The sequence below is a fragment of the Megascapheus bottae genome, chromosome X (genome assembly GCF_031878675.1).
Source record: "Megascapheus bottae isolate mThoBot1 chromosome X, mThoBot2.hap1, whole genome shotgun sequence".
NCBI lineage: Eukaryota > Metazoa > Chordata > Mammalia > Rodentia > Geomyidae > Megascapheus > Megascapheus bottae.
In genome coordinates this window covers 48,480,415-48,507,543 of record NC_143547.1, presented here as the reverse complement: position 1 = coordinate 48,507,543, position 27,129 = coordinate 48,480,415, and the positions used below count along the sequence as shown (strand labels likewise).

The following is a 27,129-nucleotide window of genomic DNA, read 5'->3' as shown; positions in this document are numbered from 1 at the left end:
GATGAGCTCAACTCCCCTCCCTGACCCCCACAGGGGCTATCAGGAATTGCGTAAGTAGGTATGACTTCAGCAGAGCCACCAGGCAGAACCGGAATTGAGATAAAAATCAAACAGAGCATAGTAAAGCCCAGATTGCTTAATCTCCTAAACTTTTCCTCCCTGTCCTCATTCCTACAGTTTTTGACCTAAGACCCCAAGGATTTCCAGACAGTTCTTAATGTCATCTTCCCAAAATGGCTGTTTTAATTAAAATCCGGTCCTGCCTTTCCACTATTACTATTATTTGCCCTCTGGTCTAAGACTTCCCTTAAATTTTCACTATCTTAACTATATGGATTTTATGCATATAGTTCAGTCCTATCATTTTCACAGTGTTGTACAACCTTGCTCCTGAACTTTTTTTCATTTTGTAAAATGGAAGCTGCAGGCCTAGTAAACAACCCCTATTTTCCCCTCCGCCACCCCAATCCCTGGCAAACAAGTCTTTTCCTCTGTTTCAATTAGATGGGGGTCATAGAACTTTTTTGGGTGTAGGGGGAGTCCTGGGGCTTGAACTCAGGACCTGAGCACTGTTCCTGAGCTTCTTTTGCTCAAGGCAAACACTCTATCAGTAAGTCACACTTCCCAGCCCAGTCATGTAACTTTTGAAGCTATCCTTATATCATCATTTCTGAATTTAAGTGATACATACATATTTGACAGTTGTAACATGCAAAGGTACTTTTCTGTGAGATGCTGCCTAGAAAACGGACAGCAGGCTAAAGGCTAGGCATTCCAGACTCCTCCATTTTGTAGCTATAAGCTTTGCCTAAGCCATTCTGACTATAGTCAATTGATAGCTATCTTGGAAGGCAGGAAGGGATAGACAGGAGGCACAACTACCTTAAAACACTAAACAGAACACAACCCTGAGATCTAGCCATACCACTCTTAGCCATTTATTCAGATGTTGCCCCTGCCACCAGTTTTATAGCAGTTGGCCACCTGCAGTTTTACAATAAGAGCCATCAGGACCACCCCCTCCCCCCACTTTACAACCCATCTAGGTCATGAACCCTGTAACTGTCACATTGATTTAAATTAATTAAATTGCCACCATCTTGCCATCTCTTTGTAGCCCCAGTTATCTCTTTTATCTGGTTAGTACCTAACCTCCTTAGTACATACATAAAATATGCAGTTTCTGCCTTTAAATCCCCTACTTAGCTTCCCTTCAACAGAGATCTTTGTTGGCAATAACAAGTCTCCACTTCCGGGTTTAATAAAGGAGCTTCAAATTTCTCAATGCGTGCTGCTCTTCTTTTTCAACTCACATGGATACAACACTGTAAAGACAAATGTGCATCCATGCTGTCTGCTGCACTATTCACCATATCCAAGTTATGAAAACAGTCCAGATGCCCTAAATAGATGAGTGGATCAAGAAAATGTAGCACATAAATACAATGACATCTTATTCATTCTTTAGAAAGAATATTATGGCATTTGCAGGGAAATGGATGGTCCTAGAAAAAAAAAAAGATGTTAACTGAAGTAAGTCTAGCTCAGAGACAAACCATGCATGTTTTCTCTCATAAGTGGAAGCTAGATCTAAAATACAAACATGCATGATAACAGATTCAGGGTCCTAGACTCATACTCCAAAACTAACAAAAGGATGGTATATTTATGAGAGGATTCCAAAGGAATCTTTGGAGAAACTAATGTACTGCTTATCAAAAGAAATAGCCAGAAATGGAAAGGGGGGGTGTGTGAATGGAAAAAAGACAAATGGAGAGAAAGGTGAGCAAATTTCACTATATTCAATGTATAAAAACTGGACTTTGTAACTAGAGCTTAGGAATGGGGTTGGGGAGATTGATGGAATGGGTGACACTGATCAAGAAGCATTGTACTCATATCCTGACTTATAGAACTATAACTTTTTTTTTTTAGATTTTTTTATTGTAATTAATAGAAGGGTTACATCATACTCACCAGATAGAAGGTGCATTACTTCACAAACATTGATACCCTTTCTCATGACCCCATTTCCCTCCCCCAACTTTTTTTTTTTTTTCCCCAGTCCTGGGCTTGAGCTCAGGGCCTGAGCATTGTCCTTGGGCTTTCTCAAGGCTAGAGCTCTACCACTTGAGCCACAGCACCACTTCTGGCTTTTCTTCTATGTGGTACCGAGGAATTGAACCCGGGCCTTCGTGCATGCTAGGCAAGCACTCTACCACTAGGCCAAGCCCATGGAACTATAACTTCTGTACAAGTACTTAATGATAGCATTTTTTTTTTTTGAAAATAACAAGCTAGATACTGCAAGGAAAATGGAGAATGGAAAAGGAATAGGCTGGATTCGATCCTCAACAGACGAGGACTGTTTATTGAGGAACAGCAAGGGGAACAGAGCTTCCTGTGTGATTGGAAGTTGTGCTAGGGACTGGATTTTGGGGGTAGGCTTACCTAGAGCTTAACAAGGAAGCAAAAAAAAAAAAAATGGGTCTTAGTCTCCTGGGGGCCCAAGAAGGTATCTTTGGCTAGGCCCAGGTGGAATGCTCCACTTTGGGTGTGGTGGCCATAGTCCCCTGGGGACCAAGGTTGCCTGCGGACAAGCACGTGAGCATGCACCGGTGCTCAGCTTGACCTTGGGGACAAGGGCAGGACTCAATCCTTCACATTCCATCTTTAGATACACAAAAAGATGGGGCCTAGAGGGAAGAGGTGGATCCTACCAGTACTACTGGCTTATGATGCCTGCAATCCTAGCTACTGGGAAGGCTGAGATCTGAGGATTTGCTTTGATGCCAACTCAGGCAGGAAAGCCCTTGAGGCTCTATCTCCAATTCACCACAAAAAGCCAGAAGTGGAGCTATGGCTCAAATGATGTAGAGCCAAAGTGACACTATTGTTGAACCAAGCGGCCATCTTAACCTCCAGATGGCCTTTGCTTTCCTGGAAAAATCACAAGAAGGCATCCACCCCTTGACTAACTCCCTTCACTAACCCACCAAGAAGTAAGCTTTTGCAGTTTGATTTTGAAATTTGAATTGTGAGCCAATCCGAATGTGCCAACTATGCTGTTATGTTCAAAACCTAAATGTCAACCAAGTATGTGTATGTTAAGCTGGAACTCCCCTACATTTGTTTACCTAGCATTATAAAATCTGTAAAACTGAACTCAGGGCCTCTGAGCATCACTGGGCAACCAAGTACACAAAGGACCAAGCTGGAGCTTGCAATCAACAACTCTTTTGCTTTTGCATTGACTTCGGTCATCAGTGGTCTTTTGGGGGGGGGGTTCGAGAATGGACACAACAATGGTAGAACACTAGCCTTAAACACAAAAGCTCAAGAACAAAGCCCAGGCCCTGAGTTCAAGTCCCAAGACTATAAGATAAAAGAAGAATAACAGGCTGGAAATGTAGTGGTAGAGTGCTCACCTAGCATACACAAAGCCCTGAGTTTGATTCCTCAGTACCACATACATAGCCACATGTTGCGGCTCAAATGGCAGAGTGCTAACGTTGAGAAAGCTCAAGGACAGCACTCAGGCCCTGCGTTAAAGCCCCAGGACTTTGGAAAAAAAAAAAAAGTTGAAGCCAATAAATAAAAATTTGGTAACAAAAAAGGGACCACACTCAGAATAAACGAACAAATTTAAATGCTACAAATCCAGGAGTTAAAGAACTAGCCTTCTAAATCCACTCTCCTTTAAAATGGTGGGGGGCAGGGCGGGGAACTAGCAGCTCTCAGTGCAAAAGGTTAGAAACAGCAGGGTTAAGAGGCTTATCTGAGGAATGGAAGCTCTAAAGGCCACCTATTGTGTCAATAAGCCTACATTTTAAAAGAATAAGCAACAGAGATTTTAGCTAACCAGAACCATTGTCTAATGGGTGGGGGCTGATAGAAAATTAGGCCAGTGTCTTCATCTCTTCCCCCCCACCCCACTATGCAAAGAACAAAGACAGCAGATAGCAGCAGTTTTGACTGTTGCCTGGAAAATAGAAAATATTTCTTTTCTCTATCCATTAACCCCTGCTGACCACTTGTGACACTTCACTTTGTGAGATATCCCAGATATGCTATTTGTTTCATGTATGTTAAGGACCTATGTGATTTTTGTGTGGACACTCTGATGATTAATACCACCACACTCCATATAAATACAAGTTAGTTGGAGATATAAACATAACTACATAGACATAAAAATCTATGATGGGCTATATACTCAATAGACATGTTTTTATTACATAGATTAATATGTATCTATGACATACAAATCCTCAGCTTAATTTTAATTATGTTCTAAAACCTATGTGCCAGTGATTGTATATAGAGATTCCCTTCTTGAATACTTGTTTATTAATATGACATTTGAAATATGATGTAAAAATCAGTGTTAATAAATTCTTTTCTTAATAAATTCTTTAATGAAAAATACAAGTTAGTATTTTGGTGCATAATAGTGAACTTAGACAGGAAATGATGAAACTACCTCAGTAATTCACATCAGAAGAGTGAATTTCATACAGAATAGGTGCCTTACTATAAAATTTTAGTACTATACCAAATTACAAAGAGTTGACAAATAGAACCTAAAACCAGTTGCTGCTTACTACAAAACAGACTTAGCTAATTGGTTTCTTTTCTGTTTTCTGCGGGTTTTTTGGGTTGGTGTTTTATAAGACCAGAGAAAGAATTGATGAAGCACCTGTGCTGATGGCTCACCCCTGTAATCCCAACTACTCAGGAGACTATGTGAAGATAAGACTTTGAAAACCAAGTCATAATCATCCATCTGCGACCGGGAGTTTGGCCTAGTGGTAGAGTGCTTGCCTAGCATGAAGACCCAGGTTCGATTCCACATACGTAGAAAAAAGAGCCGGAAGTGGTGCTGTGGCTCAAGTGGTAGAGCTTTAGCCTTGAGAACGTCCAAAGACAGTGCTCAAGCCCAGGACTAGAAAAAAATCGTTAGTCATCTTTACACCATCATCTATGGGACTCTTAATTCAAACTAAGCAGGAATATGCTTTGTAAACACTGTCCCAGAAAACCATACAGACATAAGTCATGTAGAAGAAAGCAAGATTTAATGTCCATCAATGTGGACAGGCTAATCTCTCCTGGGATAGAGAAGAGGGAATTGCTGTCAGGCACCGGAGATAATTACAGGGTGCAGGGGGGCTTGACACCACAAAAGGATCTGGGAGCAGGAAATCTTTGATGTTGCAGCAGGACCCTGGAGATATCAGCCAGTCAGAACCAAACATCCTAAAGCTGGCTTGTCAACAGGAAATCATTCTATATCGGGGCACATAGTCAGGTCTCGGGACCTTGCATCTGGGCACTAAAAATAGCATATGACCAGGAATGGGCATCTGGACTATGGTGACAGCAGGTTGTTGACCCAGTTGGGGCTGGGGGTACGTGCATTTTGAGTGAGAAGGGGCAATTTTGGCTAGGCCTAGCCTGTGGATACCTAAGATAAAGGCTGTCACCCTAAAATGGGGCAAATATGCCTACATGCCTCATTGGAGGCTTAGCTCAAATGGTTGTGTACCACCCATGAGTGTAAATATCAAGCGATAGTACAAGGCCCCGAGTTCAAATCCCAGTCCACACCTGTACACACACACACACACACACACACACACACACACACACACACACACACACAGAGATAAAGCTAATTTTCTTGCTAGATACAGGTGGCTCATACCTAAAATCCTAGGAACTCAGGAGACTGAAATCTGAGGATTAAGGTTGGAAGCCAGCCCGAGCAGAAGCCAATTAACCTCCTAAAAACGAGAAGTGGGAAGTGGTGCTGTGACTCCAAGGGTAGGGCAGTAGGCCTTGAGCTGAAGAGCTCAGGAACGGGGCCCAGGCCCAGAGTTAAAATCCCATGACCGGAAAAAAAAAAAAAAAGCGAGGAGGGGGAGGGAGTTAAAGTGCCTAACTAGTAAATGGAATGCTCTGAGTTTAATTCCTAATACTGCCCAAAAAACTGCCCAAGAATAGTGGTTTATACTTACAATCCAAGCTACTCTAGGGGCTGAAATCTGAAGGATAGCAGTTCAAACCAAGTCCAGGCACACAAATCTGAACTCTAACTAACCAAGTGATTAAGGTTTAATTAATCACCAAAAAGCTGGAGGCTAAAGCAGAAAAGCCTGGTGCCAGGATGCAAGCTTGGAGCTCAAACTCCAGTAGTGACAACAAAAACCTAACCTAATTGCATTTAGACAACACCTACCTAGATTGTATTAGGGTAAAACAATGACTGAATTATACATAGGACATGGCCCTAGACTCGACCAATTGGCAAAGTGCTACCCCCACAGACCCAGCAAACTTCAGAGCCAACAAAGAACAATAAGATTTATTGACAACTGGACAGCCTGGAGCTAAATGCAAGCAGCTTGTAAAGAAAAGGACTGGCAAGAATGAAAGCCTAGCCTGTAGGTTACAAAAGCTCAGTTAATGAGTAAAGAAAAAGGGCTTAAGAGCTGAAAGAAGTTGGTGTGTAGTAGAAAAGGGCTTAAGAGCTGAAAAGAAGTTGGTGTGTAGTAGAAGTGAAATGGCATGCAGAGAATCAGAGAGAAGCTGAATCATAGTAAAAATAATATACAAGAGACAGGTTTCACTCATTTAAAAGTGAGCTTGTTTCTTAAAATAAAATACATCTCTCAAGGAACAGACTCTCAAAAGGAATGGAGTTAACTGAATTTGTTACACTGAAGCACAAGGTAGACAGCTAAATAAAGTATTTTTACCTCCTAGGATACAATACTAATGATCTCCTAACAGGATCATAATAGCTCAAAAGCTGTGTACATAAGGTCATACAGGATGAGTCTAAACAAAATGAGCTCTAGGTTAATGAAACAAGAGGTTTATCTTTATGATTGCTGTTCTTAATGTACTATGTGAAGTTATTTCTTTTCTCTTTTACCATTTATGGTTAATCTCATGAGGTTACTGTATCTGAATTTGTATACTAGTATACTGTACATACACTTATTTGATTATTTGAATAGGAAAGGGAAGGGGGAAAACAAGATGCCTGGGAGGGGGAGGAAAAGGGCAAAAAAAAAAAGAGAAAGAATATCAAGGTTCAAGAAGTAATGTACCCAATACCTGATGAATGTAACTACAACCCTTCTAAACATTATCTCGACAATAAAATACAATTTAAAAAAATAAAATAAAGATACTAATGACACACAAAGCATCCAGAGTTTAGCTACCACCTAAAACTTTAAAAACATGATATGGGGGGCCAGGAGTTTGGCCTACTGGTAGGGTGGTTGCCTAATACTCACAAAGCCCTAGGTTCGAATCCTCCAAACCACATACACAGAAAAAGCCAGAAGTGGCACTGTGGCTCAAGTAGTAGAGCACTAGCCTTGAGGAAGCTCAAAGACAGTGCCCAGGCCGTGAGTTCAAGCCCTAGGACTGGCAAAAAAAAAAAAAAAAAAAAAACCACTCCCAAAGGTCACAGGGGAATATCAGCAGCATAGACACAATGAAGTACAAGAGCAGAAGATATAAGAATAAATTTCATAAAGTAGGAATTGGCCAACTGCAGCCTGAAGCCCAAATATACTCACGAGTTCTTTTTTAAAGTTTTATGGGAACATAGTCACAATTAATTGATGCCTTGTCTGTAGCTCCTTTCAAGCCACAATGGCATAACCTAGAAGGCCTGAAAAATCTAGTGTTGGGCCCAATATAGAAAAAGGTTGCCAACTCCTGTCAGAGTAGAGAGCATAAGCTAGTGGTAGCAAAATTAAGAAGAAACTCATTTAAGTCTCATTAATAGCATCACACTGGAAAAAGAATATGAAATTCCTATTGGGAATCCCGCAAGTACAACTACAACCACCTGAAACTTGAATGTGGACATGTAGAAAATGAGTTACATACCAAACACCAGAGATGCATAAGCAGATTAGTATTCTTTAAAATAGTAAGAATAGGCTGGGAGTTTGGCCTAGTGGTAGAGTGCTTGCCTAGCATGCACAAAGACCCGGGTTCGATTCCTCGATACCACATATGTAGCAAAAAAGCCAGAAGTGTGGTGCTTTGGCTCAAGTGGTAGAGCTCTAGCCTTGAGAAAATCCAGGGACAGTGCTCAGGCCCTGAGCCCAAGCCCAGGACTGACAAAAAATAAATAAATGAATAAATAAAATATAAAAAATAAAAAGTAAGAATAAGCATAACTTATAAACTACAGAAAAAGATACTTCTTTTTCTTTTTTTTTTTTTTTCCCCTGTGGGTCACAGGGCTTGAACTTGACCTGGGCGCTGTCCCTGAGCTCTTCAGCTCAAGGCTATTGCCCTACCTCTGAGCCAAGCCCCACTTCCCATTTTTCTAGAGGTTAATTGGAGAGAAGAGTCTCAGGTCCTTATGTGTCCCGTGCCCTGGCTGGCTTTGAACCTTGATCCTCAGATCTCAGCCTCCTGTGTAGCTAGGATTACAAATGTGAGCCACTGTGCTGGACTCATACCTCTTTTTCTATCTCACTCTAGGGAAGCTGAGACAGTAAGTAGGATCTTGAGTTTTCAGACTACTCTCGGCTACTATAAAAGGGGAAGTGGGGCTGTGGCTCAGTGGTAGGGTGGTGGCCTTGAGCTGAAGAGCTCAGAGACAGTGCCGAGACCCAGAGTTCAAGCCCCATGACCCAGCCCCCCCCCCACAAAAAGTGGGAGAAGTGGTGGTGGGGTGGTTGGACACCGGTGACTCTCACCGGTGGCTCTCACCTGCAATCCTAGCTACTCAGGCTAAGATCTTAGGATCGAGGTTCAAAAGCCAGCCCAGGTGGTAAAGTCCATGAGATTCATCTCCAATAAAATCTCAGAAAAAGCCAGAAATGGCTCTGTGGCTCAAGTGGTAGAGTGCTAGCCTTGAGCTGACAAGCTTAGGGACAGTGCCTAGGCCCATAGTTCAAGCCCCACAAGCCACAGAAACTCAAAACCAAGACCCAGGAAGCATTTTTATCTATTTTATTAATACTCAAAAGAACACAAACTAAAATATGGTAGACTGTTCATTAACACTCAAAGACACCCAAATTAAAACAAAATGGAGACCATTTAATTTTTGCTTCTGTAATTGGCAAATGAAAAATAAAAACGCAAACATTACACTTGTGCCTGGACTGGCCTCCATGCACAATCCTCCTAGCTCAGCCTCCTGATTAGCTAAGATTACACCCTTGAGCCACCATGCCTGGCATTATGTATCAATTCTGAAATGAGGTTATTAAGAAATATTTAATGGGCCGGGAGTTTGGCCTAGTGGTTAAAGTGCTTGCCTAGCATGCATGAAGACCCGGGTTCGATTCCTTGGTACCACATACATAGAAAAAAGCTGGAAGTGGTGCTGAGGCTCAAGTGGTAGAGCTCTAGCCTTGAGAAAATCCAAGGACAGTGCTCAGACCCTGAGCTCAAGCCCAGGACTGGCAAAAAAAAAAAAAAAAAAGAAATATTTAATACCACAGCACATAACTGAGATTTACTTTTTAAAATAGTAGGCAAACAAAGTTCATTAATAACTCTAAGATAATTGACACAGACTGTCATCCTGTCCCCCAAAATGTACTTTTCAACCTAGAAAGAAAATACTGATAAATCAAATAGAAAATAAAATTGTAAATAGCAAATTTAGCAACAAATATTCCCCCCCCAAAAGTAGGAAACCTTTCTGTAAAATTAAGATGTTGATTCATTATTATTATTATTATTATTATTATAAGAGCTATTAAATGCAAACAGAACAAAAAGAAAAATGTTTTCATGGTCAGTGATTACTTACCTGATGGAGTGGGATACCTTTTCCTTTGTCCAGTTCACATTTTAAGACGTCAGTGGAAAGATTGATTCCTCCAAATCCTGAAAGCCAAATTTAAGGATAGATAGAGCAAATTTTCAAAAGCATGGCCCCTACCACCTTGATTGTCGGAAGAATGGTTATAGCCAAACATTCATGTATGGACTGAAGTGAGGCAGAGGACATGCTGGTGGAGCATGCAAACATGGGAGCTCTGAACAAAAGGATAAAAACAAAATAAAGATGGCTGGGAGTTTGGCCTAGTGGTAGAATACTTGCCTAGCATGCACGACGTCCTGGCTTCAATTCCTCGGTACTGCATACATTGAAAAAAGCCGGAAATAGTGCTGTGGCTCAAGTGGTAGAGGGCTGGCCTTGAGGAAAGCCCAAGGACAGTGCGTAGGCCCTGAGTTCAAGCCCTAGGTCTGGCAAAAAATAAATAAATAAATAAAATAAAGATAATGACATATCTGGGGCCAGGAGTTTGACATGGTGATAGAGTGCTTGCCTAGCATGCACAAAGACCCGGGTTGGATTTCTTGGTACCACATATATAGAAAAACCAGAAGTGGTGCTGTGGCTCAAGTGGTAGAGCTCTAGCCTTGAGAAAGTCCAAGGACAGGGCTCAGGCCCTGAGTTCAGTCCCCAGGACTGACAAAAAACAAAAAAAAAGATAATGACACATTTAAGTCATGCAAAAAAAGATCCATGAGCAGGCAAGCACAGGTGGCTGTAATCCTAGCAACTCTGGAGGCTGAGATATGAGGTTTGAGGTTCAAAGCCAGCCCAGGCAGGGAAGTCCATAAGACTTTATTTCCAATTAACTGCCAGAAAAGCAGAAGTGGTGCTATGGCTCAAAGTGGTAGACCGCTAGCCTTGAGTGAAAATGCTTAGGGATGGTGCCCAGGTCCCGAGTTCAAGCCTTAAGACTGACAAAAAATGAAAACAATGACAAAAAAGTCCAGGGAGGGCTGGGAATGAGGCTTAGTGGTAGAATGCTTGCCTAGCATGCATCAAGGTCGGGGTTCTATTTCTTAGTACCAAATAAGAAGAAAAAGCTGAAGTGGTGCTGTGGCTCAAAGTGGTATAGTGCTAAGCCTTGAGTGAAAATGCTCAGAAACAGTGCCCAGGCCCTGAGTTCAAGCCCCGGAAGGGGGGAAAAAAGGAAGAAGAAGAAGGCAGAGGAGGAAGAGGAAAAGGAGGAGGAGCAGGAGGAGGAGGAGGAGCAGGAGGAGGAGGAGGAAGAGGAGGAGGAGGAGGAGGAGGAGGAGGAGGAGGAGGAGGAGGAGGAGGAAGAGGAGGAAGAGGAGGAGAGAAAGAAAAAGGGCAGGGAATATCATGCTATGGCCTATGGAGTGCCTGTCTAAGAAAAATTTATCAGACACAATCATGGGATTGACATACTATAATCATCAAACACAAAAGTACAGCTTGCTTTGGCTACTAGGATGTTTTTATCTTCATGTTGTCTATAGCTGTGTTCATGGACTTTATACAGTCTCTTTATACCGTCTCCAACACCAGTACACTATGCATTTATTTGAGGGCTGGAAAACATCTAGACTTAGTTTAAAAAAAAAAAAAAAAGAAAAGAAAACTTAAGACTTAGGGCTGTACCTGGATCTACATAAGAATGTAAGGGGCTGGGAATATAGCTTAGTGGTAGTGTTTGCCTAACAAGCATGAAGCCCTGGGTTTGATTCCCCAGTATCACAAACAGAAAAAGCCGGAAGCAGCTCTGTGACTCAGGGGGTAAAGAGTGCTAGCCTTAAGGACAGAAAGGCTCAGGGATAGTGCCCAGTCCCTGAGTTCAATCCCCAGGACTGGCAGAAAAAAAAAGTTAACTACAGTGAAACATATAAAACATAGTTCCTTCGGTGTACATAGCCTACTTTGTGAATGTACTGTCTTGGTGACTTTAATGTTAGGAGGAAACAAATTCAGAAGCAAACTGATTTCATTTATTCTAAAATCAGCTATAAAGGAAAGTGCCACAGAAATAAAATGCGCTAAGATTTTGTGGACACAGTACATTTAACCTATGCTAAATGTTGGCAAACTTTCTATAAAGAGGCAATTGGTAATATTTTCAGGCTCTTTGGACCACGAAGTCTATATCAACTAAACTCCACTGTAGCACAAAGACAATAGGGAAGGAAGACTGTGTTACAATAAAACCTTACAAAAACAGGAGCTTAAGGGCTAGTAATGTAGGTGAATGGTAGATCATGCACTCTGTATGTATGAAATTTTGAGTTCAATTCTCAGCACCAAAAACAAAAACAAAACAGGAGCATATGCTACCAACTACACTTGAGTCACTTGTTCACCTTTCCACTTCCTGATTTCACTTGATTATTTTTTTTTGGTCAGTCGTGGGACTTGAACTCAGGGCCTAGGCACTGTCCTTGAGCTCTTTTGCTCAAGGCTAGTACTCTGTCACTTTGAGACACAACACCACTTCAGGATTTCTGGTTGTTAATTGGCTATCTAGACTGGCTCTGAACCTCGATCCTCAGATCTCAGCCTCCTGAGTAGCTAGGATTACAGGTGTGAGCCACTACACCCAACTTCACTTCTGATTCTCAGCAATGGTGATCACAGAATGGTATTGCCTACCAACTTATTCTGAGCAAGCTGTATCATAGATTGTAGTTACTAAAACTACTACTGGCCTGACGCTTGTGTTCTAGAAATGGCATTTTAAGAGCCTGCCTAATAGGCAATGAGGGGAAAGCCAGCCTTTCCTCTCGTACTTAGTTAATTCACTGTGTTACCTTAGTCCCTGAGAAGATTCCCCTCCTCTTCTGCTGTATAGTCATTCACATAGATCGGACAGATTTGGTATCTTCACAGAGCCAGAGATAAGTCTGAATGGTAGAATGTTCATCCAGCATCCATAACACCCAACGCTTGATACACAGCACTATACACATACACACACACACAAAAAAGAAAACCAAATGAACAAAAACTGCAACTTCCCACCAGGTTGTGGTGGCTCATGCCTGTAATCCTAGCTACAGAGGAAGCTGAGTTCTGAGAACTATAGTTCAAAGCCAACCCTGGCAAGTCTCACCAGAAACAGAAGTGGCACTGTGGCTTAAAGTGGTAAGCACTAGCCTTGAGTAAAAAAAGCTCAGGGACAGGCCCTGAGTTTGGCCTAGTGGTAGAACGCTTGCCTAGCATGCATGAAGACCCGGGTTCAATTCCTTGGTACCACATACATAGAAAAAAGCCGAAGTGGTGCTGAGGCTCAAGTGGTAGAGCTCTAGCCTTGAGAAAACCCAAGGACAGTGCTCAGGCCCTGAGCTCAAGCCCAGGACTGGCCAAAAAAAAAAAAAAAAAAAAAAAGCTCAGGGACAGTGCCCATGCCATGAGTTCAAGCCCTACAATCAACCAAAACAATAAAAACCTATGAATATTTTCCATAGTCCAGTCTACTGAGGACATCATCTGTGACCTTTTCCATACTTCACATTGAAAGATTAATGGTATTACAAAAGTGACTGGGGGCCTGGAGTTTGGCCTAGTGGTTAAAGTGCTTGCCTAGCAAGCACGAAGACCCGGGTTCGATTCCACAGTACCACATACATAGAAAAAGCCGGAAGTGGTGCTGAGGCTCAAGTGGTAGAGCTCTAGCCTTGAGAAAGTCCAAGGACAGTGCTCAAGCCCTGAGCTCAAGCCCAAGACTGGCAAAAAAAAAAAAAAAAAAAAATGGGGCTGGAGTTTGGCCTAGTGGTTAAAGTGCTTGCCTTGCATGCACGAAGACCCGGGTTCAATTCCTTGGTACCACATACATACAAAAAGCTGGAAGTGGTGCTGAGGCTCAAGTGGTAGAGCTCTAGCCTTGAGAAGGTCCAAGGACAGTGCTCAGGCCCTGAGCTCAAGCCCAGGACTGGCAAAAAAAAAAAAAAAAAAAAAAAAAAGTGACTGGGAAGAAAGAAAAACTTAAGATGGTGCTTAGTTTAGTTTAATGCAACCTTTTTTTTTTTTTTTTGGTGGGTCATAGGGCTTGAACTCGGCCTGGGCACTGTCCCTGAGCTCTTTAGCTCAAGGCCATCACCCTACCCCTGGCTTTGAACCTTGATCCTCAGATCTCAGCCTCCTGATTATCTAGGATTATAAGCAGGAGTCACCATACCCGGCCATTTTTAATATGATTTTAAACATCATCTTACCATGTTCACATGGTAAATGAAAATCCACTGACGTGACACATTGCACTAGTAATATATTCCTATATTCCTTTGCCCAACTTTGTAAACATGAACGTTCCATAATCACAGGACTTTGTAAATATATAGAAAAGGATCCAGCATGAAGTAGGTCTAGCTTAATAACTCTCTGCTGAAGGAAGGCTAGTACCATATGGTGACCATTTTCTTTTCTTCTCTAACCCCCAATAGGGGAACCACATGAAAAATACTAACAACTTACCAAAGTTTCCACGCAGCCTCACAAGAACATCCATGACAACAGTGATCCATCCTGAAGAGCCGGTGAACTCCTTGAGGCAGAAGGCTTACTAAAACAATGAAGATATTAAAAAGCTGCTCTTAATCAGTAAAAAACAAACAAACAAAAAAACCCTTTTGCACTACCTAGGAATCACATTTTCTGCAAGCACTCTAGGTGATTTTATGCACAATAGAATGTTACACTATGGAAATTTCCATTAGCAAAAATGAACGCAAAAGCTACTGTTAAAAAGAAATTTTAGTGGGCTGGGAGTTTGGCCTAGTGATAGAGTGCTTGCCTAGCATGCATCAAGACCTGGGTTCGATTTCTCAGTAACACAGACATAGGAAAAAAAGCCACAGTGTTGCTGAGGCTCAAGTGGTAGAGCTCTAGCCTTGAAAAAGTCCAAGGACAGTGCTCAGGCCCTGAGCTCAAGCCCACGACTGGCAAAATAAATAGATAGGTAGACAGACAGACAGACAGACAGATAAGGAAAGAAATTTAGTGGTGGGCGCGGTGGCTCATACCTATAATCCTAACTACTCAAAAGGCTGATGATCATGGTTCAAAGCCAGCCGGGCACTAAAAGACATTGAGACTCTCATCTCCAATTAACCACTAGAAAACCAGAAGTGGCGCTGTGGCTCAAGGGGTAGGGAGGTAGCCTTGAGGTGGATGCTGCGTCCAGGGCCATAGTTCAAGTCCCACAACTGCCAAAAAAAAAATCATATTGAGGCCTGGGAATGCAGGTTAGTGCTAGAGTTCTTGCTTAGCATGTATGAAGCCCTGTGTTCGAGTCCTCAGTACCACATAAACAGAAAAAGCTGGAAAGGGTGCTGTGGCTCAAGTGGTAAAGTGTTACCATTGAGCATAGAGAGGCTCAGGGACAGTGCCCAAGTTCCGAGTTCATGCCTAAGAACTGGCCAAAAAGAAAAAAAAAAAAAATCATACTGAGCTGGGAACCTGTGGCACACACCATTAATCCTAACTAATCAGAAGACTGAGATCTGAGGATCTGGGTTCGAAGCCAGCATGGACAGAAAAGTCCCTGTGAGACTCTTTATTTCAAAAACCAGCAGTAGGAGCAGGGAGTTTGGCCTGGTGGTAGACTGCCAGCCTAGCATGCACGAAGACCCGGGTTCAATTCCTCAGTTACTCAGTACCACATACATAGAAAAGCTGGAAGTGGTGCTGTGGCTTAAGTGTAAAGGAAAGCCCAAGATCAGTGCACAGGCCCTGAGTTCAAGCCCCAGGACTGCCAAAAAAATAAAAAAAGAAAGAAAGAAAACAGAATTAGTACTAGTAGATTGATAGCCTTGAGTAAAGGAGCTCAGGGACAGTGCCCAGGCCCCTCGTTCGACCCCCCCCCCCCCAAAAAAAATCATTCCAGTCTTACATATCCTCCTTGGATTTGGATGAAATAGATGAGATACTAGGTAGAATATAAAGTATTACCAAAGATTCAAGCGGGGCACTGGTGACTCATGCCTGTAATCCTACCTACTCAGGAGTCTGAGATCTGAGAATCACAGTTCAAAGCCAGCCTGGGCCCAAAAGACTTTAAGACTCTTATCTTCAATTAATAACAAAACAAGCAGGAAGTGGGACAGTGGCTCAATTGGTACAGCGCTAGCCTTGAGCAAAGAAACGCAGGGACAGCACCCAAGCCATGAGTTCATGCCCCGAAACCAGCACACACACACACACACACACACACACACACACACACACACACAGAACCTAAGCATAAATCCTTTATTACAGCCTATATGACAACCTGTTTAAGATCATAATGGGAAAATATAAGGAATGTTTTTATAGCTATTAAAACCACCTTTTGTACCCTAATTAGACAAGCACATGAAAGCTACTGATCACTTACTAAGATTTCCCAGTGACTAGAAAACCATGTATAAGATGCTGATTTGACCCTTTTCCAGTCCTTTAACTTCACTGGATCAAGCAGGACACAATTGTAACTCTTCACAAGTGGGATGACTTTATAGCACCTATAGGATAGGAATAAAATAAATGCAACAGAATGATCAGATTTCACATTAGCATATCATTGTGTCTTTTTTTTGGGGGGGGGGTCCATCATGAAGCTTGAACTCAGGGCCTGGGCACTGTCTCCAAGCTTTTTTGCTCAAGGCTAGTGCTCTAACACTTCAAGCCACAGAGCCACTTCTGGTCTTCTGGTGGTTAATTGGAAATTAAGTCTCATGGCTTTCCTGCCCAGGTTGGCTTTGAACAGTTATCCTTAGATATCAGCCTCCTAAGTAGTTTAGGATTACAAGTGTAAGCCACCAGTGCCTGGCCATCATTATCCCCCTTCCCCATGTTTGTGGTACCGAGAAATTGAACCGGGGTCTTCGTGCATGCTAGGCAAGCACTGTACCACTAGGCCAGACTCCCAGACTGGCCATCATTATGTTCTTTATCTGACAAAGGCCATGAGTGGCAAGGCCTCTAGCTCTTATTCAGACTTTTGTCCACAGCCCGTGTTCTACCATTTGAGGTACTCCTCTACTTCCAGCTTTTTGCTAGTTCATGGGCGGTAACTCTCCAGGATTTCTCTGCCTGCACTGGCTTAGAACCACAATCCTCAGATCTTTGATTAGTGGGGAGGGAATGGAAGGGGTCAGGAAGAGAAGAGGAAGAAGAGGAAGGTTACTGGGGTTTGTACTCAGGGCCTGGGCGCTATCCCTTACTGTTTTTGCTCAGGGATAGTGCTCTACCTCTTGAGCCACAGCTCCATTTCCAACTTTTTGGTGGTTAACTGGAGATAAGAGCCTCACAGGGGAAGTGGTACTGTGGCACATAATGGTAGAGTGCTAGCCTTAAAGTGAAGATCTTAGGAACAGTGCCCAGGCCCAGAGTTCAAATTCTACAACTGACATGCGTGCACATGTCAGTAGCTAGGATTACAAGCCTGACCACCACCACCTGGATTAAATCTCAGTATTTTGAGCAGCTAGGATTATAGGTAAGAACCACCGGTGACCAGGACCAGCTACTAAGAATTCTTGCTCCTATTTATTTAATTTATTTATTTTTGCCAGTTCCGGGGCTTGAAGTCAGGGCCTAGGCACTGTCTTTGAGCTTTCTCAGAGCTACACTCTACCAGTCAGGTTGTGCTACAGAAGCCAGTTCAAGACAGCCTAAGCTGAACACTAAAATTCTATCTTGGGTTGGAGGTGTGGCTCAGTTGGTAGAATGCCAGCCAATGAGCGAAAGCATTAGGTACTGAGTTCTAGTCCTAGTCTTGGACGTAAAAAAGAAAGTGGGGGAGGGGGGCTTTGTACAACAACTTCTAGATAACCTCCTTTGAACCTTCCTACCATACAAAACCCAAGTTAACCTCACTTAAAATGGGAGCAAGAGTCCTTTCTAGCCAGGTATCAGTGGATCTCACCTATAATCCCAGCCTACTTTGGACTTTAATATCAATTTCTCTGAATAGGGGGTTACTGTTAGAATCATGATTCAAATTACACAGTATCTTCTGAGAAAGCACAAAGCGCTGAGTTAAACCGCAGTACCTAAGGGGAAAAAATATCTACTCTTGAATTATTAGCGAGCTTTTTATGTCCACCAGTTTATAAACCTATATTCCATATTCTGACTCAAACAACTCTCAGAAAGTAAATAAACAAAGCCTATTTCACCAATTTATTACTATCTGGTGGTACCTGGTAGCTCACACTTAAGCCTAGCTACTCAGGAGGCTGACATCTGAGGATCACGGTTCAAAGCCAGTCCAAACAGGAATGTCTGTGACTTTTTTTCTTTTTTTGCAAGTTCTGGCCTTTGAACTCAGGGCCTCAGCACTGTCCTTGGGCTTTCCTCTAGGCGTGAGCTGTACCACTTAAGCCACAGCACCACTTCTGGCTTTTTCTATGTATGTAGTGCCGAGGAACTGAACCCAACTCTTCATGCACGCTAGGCAAGCACTCTACCACTAGGCCAACCACCCGGCCTCTATGGGAGTCTTATCTCCAATTAAACAGAAATCCGGAAGTGGCTCTGTGACTCAAAGTGGTAGAGTACCAGCCTTGAGTGAAAAGGTTCATAGAAAGCACCCTGGTTCTGGATGTGAGGGCGATCTGGCTGCGACATCTGTCACCTCATTGATCACCAGGGTTGATTCGGCTGATCTGGCTGGCTTGGCGGGTGTCCCCTTCCTCCCTCACCGCTCTATGTGCGTCCCTCCCAAAGCTGCACGCTCGGTCGAAGAGGACAACCATCCCCAATAGAGGACCAGTCTTCGGTCAAGGGTATACAAGTAGCTGCGCTCACCTCCTAGAACCTCCGAATAAGCTCTCTCAAGAAAGCACCCTGGTTCTGAGCTCAAGCCCCATGACCAACCAAAAAGATAGTACTTCTCTGATTGCCACCCCTCAATTACCCAGTCCTCTCTACTTCTTCCTAAGTCATATATAATAGGCATATTATGCATATTTAAATGTCTAAGTGTATCTATATATACAAATCACACACACACACACACACACACACACACAAAACCTAGATTCTAAACATGAGCAAACACATGTCATATTTGTCTTTCCAGCTATCTACATTAACCTGAGTTAATTTCCAGTTCCCTTTCATTTGCCTTCAAATGTCATAATCCCATTCCTTGAGCAACTGAAACTCTTACTGCCTTTCTACCAAGATATGCAGCCCTTCAGGCAGTTTCTACCACAAGCAATTACTGTAATTGCTTAAGCTCTGAGGGACAAGGATGGGAAAAGGTATGTGTCTAAACGTAATTAGGCAACAAATAAGGATAAACCACAATCTGTGAAATGCCTGCATAAGGAAGGAGTCCGCTGTGGGGGAATGTAGTGGTACATTCTTTAAAAATAATCTCTATTTCTACCACTCCCTTCCTCCACCTCAACCAGCTTATCTAAACTAAATTACTTTAACTTCAATCTCTTCCTCATTCCCATTTTACTCAATCTTGGTTCAGGTTTTTTTAAAAAAAAAGAAATACTTTCAAATTTTTCTCTGGTTTTAGTTTTTTATTTTTTGGGGGGATGCTGAATACTGAGGCTTGAAGTTAGGGCCTATCCTTGTCTCTTAAGGATTTCTTTACTCAAGGCTAGCACTTTAAACCCTAACTGGAAATAATAGAGTCATGGACTTTCTGACTTTGGCTACTTATAAACTATGATACTCAGACCTCAGCTTCTTGAGTTGCTGTAATAACCATAGGCCACTGGCACAGGGGTCAGGGTGGTCAATGTTTATCTAACTTTGGAAGTCATCAATGCACACACACACACACACACACACACACACACTATATACATACATATATATATATATATATGTATATAGTATTAGAACTACGTAAAGAAGTTAAAAAAAATCCCCCAGAATCTAAGAAAATGTAATATTTAAGGTATGCTTTCCTAATTTTCATGTGTATAGACAAATATGAACTTTTAGTTTATAAATAATTGATCAAACTATACTACTGCTGGATGGCCTTTTCTTCAATTACTACACGGTATATATCTTCAAGTCAAAAATATACCTATAAGGGGCCAGGAGTTTGGCCTAATGGTAGTGTTTGCCTAGCATCCACATACATAGAAAACGCTGGAAGTGTTGTTGTGGCTCAAGTGGTAGACCTCTAACCTTGAGAAAAGTCCAAGAACAGTGCTCAGGCCCGAGTTCAAGCCAGGACTGGCAAAAAAAAAAAATATATATATATATATATCTTTTTATATTTAGAATACTAGCCTTGAGCAAGAGATGCTCAGGGACAGTGCCTAAGCCCTGAGTTCAAGTTCCAAGACTCGCAAAAAAAAAAAAAAAATAAGGCAGGCACCGTGGCTCATGCCTGTAACCCTAGCTACTCAGGAGGCTGAGATCTGAGGATCAAGGATCAAAGCCAGCCCGGATACTAAAGACCCTAAAGACCATAAGACTCTTCTCTCCAATTAACCACTAGAAAACCAGAAGTGGCACTGTGGCTCAAAGGGGTATGGTGGTAGCCTTGAGCGGCTGAGTTCAGGGACAGCACCTAGGTCCAGAATCCAAGCCCAAAAACAACAGGAAGTAGCTGGGTACGATGGCTCACAACTGTAATCCTAGCTACTCAGGAGTCTGAGATTTAAGGATCACAGTTCAAACCCAGCCCAGCCATGAAAATCCATGAGGCTCTTATCTCCAATTAACCACTAGAAAACTGGAAGTGGTACGGTGGCTAAAAGTGGTACAGCACTAACCTTGAGCTGAAGAGCTCAGTGCCAGTGTCCAGGGCTTCAGTTCAAGCTCCACAACAGACAAAAGCAAAAATAAACAACAACTACTAAGAAGTATCTGACTACATACACTTTGAAGAGTTGACAGTCCTGATCCTATAAAGATTTAGCAGACACAATAAATCTGTGTTGATGGCTCATTTATTTAGCCAATAAACATTTTCTTAGGCTAGGTTGGGCTCTGGAAATGAAGACATATTGCCCTTATGGAACTCAAAATCTAATAACATAGGGAGACAGAAATATACACAATTACAATACACTCTAATAAATTTTGTATAATACCTATCAGGTTATAGTGTTCAATGAAAATTTTCTTTGCAGAGTGCTGCTCCAAGGTGGTTTGTGGGTACCCAGAGGGGAACACTAAATATTAGAAAGCAAAGGCTATATGCTCTACAACTATTTCAAATATCCTCACACTAAGGTTTTGCTATAAATACATTTGGAAATTACACTAGCATAATGAAAAATGAGAGTCCCGGGCCAGGAGTTTGGCATAGCGGTAGAGTGCTTGCCTAGCATGCACGAACATCCGGGTTTGATTCCTCGGTACCACATACATAGAAAAAAGCCAGAAATGGTGCTACGGCTCAAGTGGTAGAGCTCTAGCTTTAAGATAGCCCAAGGACAGTGCTCAGGCCCTGAGTTCAAGTCTCAGAACTGGCACATATACACACATACACTACTAAAGATAGGCAGACCTCCAAAATGAATATACCCAATCACTTTTTGTGTGTGTGTGTGTGTGTGTGTGTGTGTGTGTGTGTGTGTGTGTGTGCCAGTCCTGGGGCTTAAACTCAGGGCCTGGGCACTGATCTTGGGTTGTTTTCTTTTTTTTTGCTCAAGTCTAGCACTCTACTATTTGAGCCACAGTGCTACTTTCAGCCTTTTCTGTTTATGTGGTACTGAAGAATTGAACCCAGGGCTTCATGCACAAGAAACAAGCACTCTACCACTAAGCCACATTCACAGCTCCCCCAATCAGTTTTAAAACATGAGGTTTTATTCTGGCTTACATACCTCTCCACTGTCCCAACTCCCTCACAAAAAAGCTTGATTTTACTATCCATAGCCAGAAAAATAGAAGTTTACAACTAGTGATATTGAACTTGATATAATTACCTAAAAGAAATTCAGTTCCTGGGGGCGGGGGAGGGAAATGGGGACAAAAAACATAAAAAGAGCTATCAATGTTTGTGAAGCAATGCACCTTCTACCTGGCAAATATAATGTAACCTTTTTATTAATTAAAATAAAAAATATTTTTTTAAAAATATTTTTTTAAGTTTATTTCATTTATTTATTTTTTTGCCAGTCCTGGGCTTGAACTCAGGGATTGAGCTCTGTCCTTGGGATTTCTCAAGGCTAGAGCTCTACTACTTGAGCCTCAGCACCACTTCCGGCTTTTTTCTATGTATGTGGTACCTAGGAATCGAACCCAGGTCTTCATGCATGCTAGGCAAGCACTTTAACCACTAGGCCAAACTCCCGGCCCCAATAAAAAATATTTTTAAAAAATAATAAATAAAACTTAAGTTCCCTTGACACCTCCAAATCCAATAATAGAACGTTAGTAAATGTGAGATAGCTAATACATGGTGCATGAAGTATGGATAGTAAACTAGAAGCATTTAATAAGCATAAGTAAACAGACTGCCCAAATCAGAGGAAAATACAAAATACTTCCACTACACACACACACACACACACACACACACAGGGTATCTATTCATCTACATATTAAATGAGCAGAAAAAATGAGAGAAGCAACACGCTTCTGCGGGCTTTTTCAATCATGGGGGATGTCCTTGGAGAGTCTGCCCCTGTATAGTTATTTAAGAGTCCAACAGCGCCTCGCTGGACAGTCCACGGAGCAGCTACTTCTGGCTGCCTCCCCCAACATCCTGCCAGCAACGTGAATCACGTCATGAATCACATCATTTCCGCCACTCAGTGCAGTAGGGGGTTGGGAGCAGTGTGCCGGAAGCCACTGCAGTCTCTTGAAAGCCAGCCAGCTGGACTAAGAAAGGACAGCAGTTGGACTACCTTTCCCGAGGAGCCCTGCAGCTGCTGTCCCGCCCCTACAGGAAGTGATGTGAACCAGGAACTTCCGTTATGAATTTTGGCGCGAAACGGAGGGCGGGAAGGCGGGAGGAAGTTGACAGGCTAGCTTACAGCGGATGTAAGGGAAACCTAACATTTCTAGCTCAGCCACGTGGCAACTGCATCCGGGTGCTTCCACGTGTTCATTGTTCTCCCGGGACTCCACTTTAGGGAGAGGTTTTAAAACTTTTAGTTTCTTAGCTGGCACTGGTGGCTCCAGTCTGTAATTCTAGCTACTCACAAGGCTGACATTTTAGGACTACGGCTCAAAGTGAGCCTGGGCAGGAACTTTCCTGAGCCGAATCCCTGAATAACCACCAGAAAAGGGAAAGTGAAGCTGTGCCTTAAAGTGGTATAGCACTAATTTTAAGCACTGTTCCAGGACAGTGCCCTGGCCCTGAATTCAAGCCCCAAGACCGACCAAAAATAACCCCTTTATTGCTCCAAAAGAATTATTTAGGGTGGGTGGGGGGGGGGGGAGGGTGATGGGTACCAAGACATATGAAAGGGTATCAATGTACGTGAATTAATGTACCTTCTATCTGGCAAATATCATGTAACCCTTTTATTAATTACAATAAAAAATTATACGAAAAAAGAATTATTTAAAGTATATATAGTGTATATGTGTATACATATACACTATATATCATAGACTAATAGGTATGTATGTGTGTATATATATTAGCAATACTGAAAGTACATTTCAGGACTGAAATTTATCATCCTAAAATAGACAGGTCCCCAGGACCCCCATTCCTCACTACCACATACATACAAACGAGCCAAAAGTGTGGTGCTATGGCTCAAGTGGGAGGGCTCTATCCATGAGAAACCCCAAGGACAGTGCTCAGGTGCTGAGCCCAATCCCAGGACTAGCAATATATATATTACGCAGATGCTGGTGGCTTATGCTTGAGTTGAGGATAGTGGCTCAAAGCCATCTCAGGCAAGAAAAAAAAAAAAAAGGGGAATGTAGTCCTTACCTGACTTACGTAACTAATCCCTCAGTATATCACTTTTCTAATAAAATTTAAAAAAAAAAGAAAGCTGGGGGACCGGGAGTTTGGCCTAGTGGTAGAATGCTTGCCTAGCATACACAAAGACCCGGGTTCAATTCCTCAGTACCACATACATAGAAAAAAGCTGGAAGTGGTGCTGAGGCTCAAGTGGTAGAGCTCTAGCCTTGAGAAAGTCCAAGGACAGTGCTCAGGCCCTGAGTTCAAGCCTAGGACTGGCAAAAAAAAAAAAAAAAGAAAGCTAGAAGTGGAGCTCTGGCTCAAGTGGTACAGCACTAGCCATGGATCAAAATACAGTTCAGGCTCTGAGTTCAAATCTCATGACTGACAAACAATTTTAGTCAAATCTAACTTTATTTAAATAAGTGGACAAGCTGAAGCAGGAGAATTGCAAGTCCAAGTCCAAGGCCAGTCTGGGCTACACAGCAGACCCTGTATCTTAAAAAAAAAAAAAGGGGCCGGGAGTTTGGCCTAGTGGTAGAGTGCTTGCCTAACATGCACGAAGACCTGGGTTCGATTCCTCGGTACCACATACATAGCAAAAAGGTGGAAGTGGTGCTGAGGCTCAAGTGGTAGAGCTCTAGCCTTGAGAAAGTCCAAGGACAGTGCTCAGGCCCTGAGCCCAAGCCCAGGACTGACAAAAAAAAAAAAAAAGCTGGGCACAGGTGGTTCATGGTTCAAAGCCAACCCAAAGATCCATGAGACTCTTATCTCCAATTAACCACCAGACAACCTAGAAGTGGTGCTGTGGCTCAAGTAGTAGAGCAGTAGCCTTGAGGTGAAGAGCACAGGAGCAACACCCAGGGGCACAGAGTTCAAGCCCCACAACTGACCCCCCAAAAAAAATTAAAAATATTTTTTAAAAAACGATAAAGGAAAATTTACCTCAAAATGGCTAAGAATTAGGGCCAGAGTTTACGCTAGGGGTAGAGTGCTTGCCTAGCATGCATGAGGACCTGGGTTCCATTCCTAGGTACCTCATAAATAGAAAAAAGCCAGAAATGGTGCTGTGGCTCAAGTGGTAGAGCTCTACCCTTAAGAAAACCCAAGGACAGTGCCCAGGCCCTGAGTTCAAGGCCCAGGACTGGCAATAGTAGCAATAATAATAATAGTAATAATGCTAAGAATCAAACATAAGTAGAGAACAGTGACTCACGCTTGTAATCCTAGCTAATCTGGAGCATGAGATCTGATCTGAGGATCTCAGTTTGAAACCAGCCTGGATATAAAAGTCTGAGATTCATCGCCAACTAATCACAGAAAAAGCTGGAAGTGGTACTGTGATTCAAATGGTAGCGGGCTAGCTTTGGCAAAAGATCAGGGACAGCAGCCAGGGCCAGAGTTCAAGCCTCAGGATCAACCAAAACAAAACAAAAAAAAAACAGTATGAAAGGGGCCGGGAGTTTGGCCTAGTGGTTAAAGTGCTTGCCTAGCATGCATGAAGACCCGGGTTCGATTCCTCGGTACCACATACATAGAAAAAAGCCAGAAATGGTGCCGAGGCTCAAGTGGTAGAGCTCTAGCCTTGAGAAAGTCCAAGGACAGTGCTCAGGCCCTGAGCTCAAGCCCAGGACTGGCAAAAAAAAAAAAAAAACAAAAACAAAAAAAAGTGTGAAAAGAATCACAGCAGTGTCTTCCAAGAATGCCAACCATTTCTTCAGACTCAATTGCAACAAGAACATACAAGGAACACATTTGAAACAAAAATTGTTATTTATAAGTTGAATAATTCACAAAATGAATTAATCGCTAATTTTTAAAATCTGAAGAAAGGCTGTAGCCAGGTGACAGTGGCTCAAGTCTATAATCCTAGCAACTCAGGAGGCTGAGATCTGAAGACTGCAGTATGAAGACAGGCAGGGCACAAAAGTACATGAGACTCTTCTCTTCAATTAATCACAGCAAAATCTATTATTGCCATTGTGGCTCTAGTGGTAGAGTGCTAGCCTTGAGCAAAAAGAAGCTCAAGACCTGTGTAAGGAATACTAACAGATCATCCTAAAATAGGTCTAAGAGGAAAAACAAACAAACAAAAAACCCAAAACCTTGGTGTGTGCTAAGGACACTTAATTGCTGACCTTATTCTAAGTTATCTGTGTTTAGCAGAGTATTTTCATCTTGAGTAATATGAGGTGAATTTGAAGGCTATTAATAATTTGGAAGTTTTAACTTAAATGAAGTAATTATTTGCTGTGAAATAAACACTGAAACACTAAACAAAGGTGGTGCAATATCTTTTTTTTTTTTTAAACCAGGTTCCTGAGAATCAACCCCACTGAAGCATTTCGGTTCACTTGAATGAGAAGAAACATGTTTAGTATCAAAATGGCACAAGAAGACACTGGTGTGAAAAGTATAATCTCAAAGGTTGATCAATTACCGTGGTGACTTTGTACAATGTAGATTTGAAGTACAGTGATGAAAACATTGAATGTGATCATTGAAAAAGGAAAATACAGAAAATGTGGTATATATACACAATGGAATTCTACACAGCCAACAGACAAGATAAAATAATGGCATTCGCAGGGAATTGGATGAATTTAGAGCGAATCATGTTGAGTGAGACAAGACCAAAGGAACAAAAGGCGCATGGTATCCTTAATATGTGGCTTTTAGGTCCAAACAGTACAAGAGTGATGACTCAATATTTGCGTACCCAATGCTATGGACATGGTATTGGAAATATAAACACAACTACATAGTCATAAAAACTTATGACTCTATAGACATAACGTTTTATTACATAGATTATTATGTATCTATGACATACAAATCCTTAGCCTAATTTTGATTATGTTCTAAAATCCAAGTACCAGTGATTGAATATAGAGATTCCCTTCTTGAATATCTGTTAAACACGTCATTTGAAATATGTTGTAAAAATTAATGTTAATAAATTAATTAAAAAAAAAGAATTAGCTCAGGGACAGAGTTTAAGTCCCAGGACTGGGAGGGAGGAAGGGAGGGAAGGAGGAAGGGGGAGAGGGAGAGAGGGGGAGAGGGAGAGAGAAAGAGAGGGGGGGGCGGGGAGGGAGAGGGAGGGAGGGAGAGAGAGAGAGAGAGAGAGAGAGAGAGAGGAGAGAGAGCACCCTTATGTCAAACCAAGGAATTTAACCTCCTTTGAGGAGTTCCCTAGGGGCCCAGCCTTCTTCCTACCCCCCAAAAAAGGCTCTGAGGTGTATACTTCACATAGGTGCAAATTAAAGATCTCAAACCCAAGGGTGTTAGTGGTTTGCTCCTATAATCCTAGCTACCTGAGAGACTTAGGAGGATCATAGCTAAGAGTCCAGATGGAGAAAAGGTTTGGAGACAGTACCCACCCCCCTTCTCAACCCATATCTATGCATACTGATATGCAGTTTATGGAGCACAAAGCTGTTCTAGTGGTAGAGTGCTTGCCTAGCATACAAGAAGACCTGGGTTCAATTCCTTGGTACCA

The 27,129-nt window shown here is 42.3% G+C and overlaps 1 long non-coding RNA gene across 2 annotated transcripts in view; it reads right to left on the bottom strand.

Annotated features, from left to right (window-relative positions):
• Window positions 1–27,129, bottom strand: part of LOC150041029 (uncharacterized) — a 48,994-nt gene that overhangs the window by 19,579 nt on the left and 2,286 nt on the right. For both annotated transcript variants that reach the window (XR_016533825.1, XR_016533826.1), the window contains exons 2-6: window positions 16,164–16,290; window positions 14,261–14,348; window positions 12,598–12,746; window positions 10,100–10,245; window positions 9,806–9,882 (exon numbers count right to left, since the gene is read on the bottom strand). This is a non-coding gene — a long non-coding RNA (uncharacterized LOC150041029). The remainder of the gene's footprint in view (window positions 1–9,805; window positions 9,883–10,099; window positions 10,246–12,597; window positions 12,747–14,260; window positions 14,349–16,163; window positions 16,291–27,129) is intronic.